Raw genomic sequence first — 3,947 nt, forward strand, 5'->3', positions numbered from 1 at the left:
TAATGTAAAAATGTTCAGCCGCTAAAACGCAAAAAGATTTGGCTTATTTTCAAAATTCTTTTGAATTCTTTTCTATTTTTTACGTTATAATTGGATATTGATTAATGTCACATTAAAAAGACCCCGAATATTATCGTGGGTATATTTATTGACATAGCACACATTACATTTTGAATAAGTTCGTTTTTCATTATTGTATTAAACTTTGTATGCTTGAAATATCATTTGTATATGGACGTCGAGTAGTGCCATTTTTATAAGAAGTAATTAAACTTGTTTATGAGTTGAACTTTTAAAACAAAATACATCTGCTTTTGAGAGGCAATATGAATGACCCCTTATAGTTCGATCTTTATCCTTATCCATCTAAAGTGGCTTCTTCCAGTATTGCCATTTTTTACAAAGCAAGTTGTTTTAATATAATTTATATTGTTCTTAACTTCTGACATCTTCTAATAAAAGTTCTGATTCAAATAATAATAGTTCCTTACCCAAAGTAGTCCCGTTCGTTTGTCGTTATCATTGTGTTTATATGAATAAGGTCGTAGTGTACGTTACAAACATTTGTTGTCCGAAATGTTTATTTTTGTAAAACAATTTCTGTAAGTTATTCATAGAAGCATGTTCTGTTTTTATTAGTGGATGAAAAAGAAAAGAATAGAATAAGAGTTACGTTACTATGTTTTATTGTTGGCCACATAAATCTTTTGAATTTAAGCGAGTTGTTAAAATAACAAGAAACAAAATGCAGTGTGAAAAATGTAAGTCATCTAAAGGTCGTATGTCAAGGATAATTTCGTTAACTATTGAAATATCAGTTTGACGAAAAAAGTAGGGCACGTGTTCGAAGCATGTTTCTTTTTTCAGTATCTAATATATAAATGTGGATATTATATAAAATTGTTTGAAAGTGTCTTGTTAAAGGTTGATATACTTTAGATTATTAACAATGTCATTGAACTATTTCTATGGGTGTAATTATCAGGACTTTGGGCCTGATAATTACACTCGTTATATTTTTTATCTATATCAAGAAGACACTTAATGATACCGAGTTTGTAATTTGTATTGCTTTGTTTGCATTGCTATCGAAGGATCCCCCTTTTCAGGAGTTTTGATATTTTTGATCTAATTAACATGTAGTATGTAAACAATATATAAAACAGCTTATAAATTGTCGTTCAACAAATACAATTATGAATTTGCAGAAAATAACGGATTTAATAGAAAGAATACATGAACCAGTTTTTAAGATGAGATCCACACAAGGAATCGAACTTCTTTTTTTGTATATATATATAACGTTAAAAGTGTTAGTGTATGACATAGTCAACAATAATTAAAATTATGTAAATATTGACTTTGGTGAACCGAATATCTTCATTCTGGTGTTTGAACTTCATTATGGTCCAGATTTACATGTATCAATTTCTTAATACTTCATGGCAGTTTTATGACAGCCTTTTACATATAACAGTTAGAAGTGGTTACCTGAAATATTTCTCTGTGTTTTATTGTAAAAATGTAATATATCTCAGTGTTATATTATAAAAGCGTTATATTACTTTGTGTTATATTGTTACAGTAATAATGTAATGTTTCTCTTTGTAATACTGTGAAAATGTTATATTTCTCAGTGTCAGATTGTAATAATGTAATATTTCTCTTTGTGATACTGTAAAAATGTTATATTTCTCAGTGTCAGATTGTAATAATGTAATATTTCTCTTTGTAATACTGTAAAAATGTTATATTTCTCAGTGTCAGATTGTAATAATGTAATATTTCTCTTTGTGATACTGTAAAAATGTTATATTTCTCAGTGTCAGATTGTAATAATGTAATATTTCTCTTTGTGATACTGTAAAAATGTTATATTTCTCAGTGTCAGATTGTAATAATGTAATATTTCTCTTTGTAATACTGTAAAAATGTTATATTTCTCAGTGTCAGATTGTAATAATGTAATATTTCTCTTTGTGTTATATCGTAAATATGTAATATTTCTCTGTTAGAAGTGGTTACCTTAAATTATGAATGTGTAATATGTAAATTTGTGTCAATGTATTATTTTGTGTTTAATATTATAATAGTTTAACCTTCCTCTGTGTTATATTGTAATAATAAATTCTATCTTTGTGTATTATTGTAATTATGTTATCCTTCTCAGTGTAATTTTTAATAATGTATTTTTTCTCTGTGTTATATTATAATAATGTTATATTTCTCTATGTTATATTGTAATAATGTAATCTTTCCCTGTGTTATATTGTAAAAGTGTTATATTACTCTGTGTTATATTGTAATAATGAAATATTTCTCTGTGTAATATTGTAATAATGTAATACGTTTTTGTTTCATATTGTAAAAACCTATTATTTTCTGTGTTATATTGTAAAAATGTAATATTATTATGTGTTATATTGTAATAATATAAAATTTCTCTGTGCAATAGACATTTGAAAGACCTTGTGTAGTATTTGTAGAATAATAACATTTTTAGGTAATTAGTCATATATATTTTATTTATTTTATTTAAATAAACGACGCACACGGTTTAGAGCGAGGTATTTTATTTCATAAAAGAAAAATTAAACATGATATAGATTTATTTATGTAAACTGGCAACTTGCGATTATATAAATGGAAATGCACATTGGTTGGTTAATTTGTTAATATGATTAATTACAGTTTCTATTTCTAACTCCAAGTACTCACATTGTTAAGTGGCAAGTGTTGACATATGATATAGAAGCCGGACAGCCTGGTTTATAGGAGGAGAATTGTGTTAAGCTAAGCGTACGAGAAGGCTTGACTCGGATTGTAGTTAGTTAATAATATACACATGTAGAAATCACAAAGTCTGCTGTTCATTTATCTACTATACGATATGACTGTTTTGGCGCCTAAGACACAGAAAATTAAAAATGAGTGATCGTTTATTTAACTGTAAATTGGGAATTTCGAAAATGTCAAAATAGTTACAAATTTTGAATTTTTATCGAATAAATTGGAAAATATTTCAGCTGTTATAGGTAGATAGGATTTATAAGAAAAAGTATTCAATTCTGTAGGAAATTTTAAATATTTCAATGATTTGAAAACATGTATAGACAATATGCTGTTTTAACTTTAAGATGATGTAACATTTCAAGCTAGTAAAGGGACTGTTAGGGATTTTATAAGTAGATATTTTGCATGATAATCCTAGTAATTCTTAGGCATAGTTAACGTTAAAGGAAAAACTAAGTAATAGATCTGGAGAAATTAAAGAATTACAACATGCATTTTGTCTTTTGACAATTTAAAACAAGATTAAGAAGAAAATGTCCATATTTTTGTTGAAAAAATTAACCGTGCTGAGATTGCTTATGAAAATTATAAACAAAGAAATAATAATTTCATTAAACAACAACTAATTCAATATTTTATAGCGGGTTAAACTCATGATTATTTGAAACTCAATGTCATGGAAAAAATACTTGCGCTTCGAATGTACACAATTTCATGGCTACAATTTCTGTTTGAGTAGGAAAATGCCTAATTATAATAATAAAGCAAATTGTTGTAATTATGAAGCAAAGAATTTTTTACCATAATTATTTAAATAAACAAGTAAATCAAAAGAAAGAGAGAACACACGTCAAACATCAAGATGATTGTAAACTAGATTATTCAAGGATCTACTGGTTTCGGCCTTTCTAGACCTTCATCAGGATACATTTTTGATGATGCATGATAACTGAAGTACTATTATTATTTGAGCAAGGAATTTTTGAGTTTATAGTAAAAAGTCAGGTCATAGTGTGCGAAATTGTAGAAATAGGAATAATGAATTACATTCTGTATTTAACCGTTATTATTTTGGACATATAATGCGACAATGCCGTAATAGAAATTATTATTAGAGACACAAATAAATTTTCAGGTAAAAAAACAAGTTTCTG

This window comes from Ruditapes philippinarum, unplaced genomic scaffold (assembly GCF_026571515.1).
Source record: "Ruditapes philippinarum isolate M1 unplaced genomic scaffold, ASM2657151v2 ctg1240_1_1_1_1, whole genome shotgun sequence".
Classification (NCBI taxonomy): Eukaryota; Metazoa; Mollusca; class Bivalvia; order Venerida; family Veneridae; genus Ruditapes; species Ruditapes philippinarum.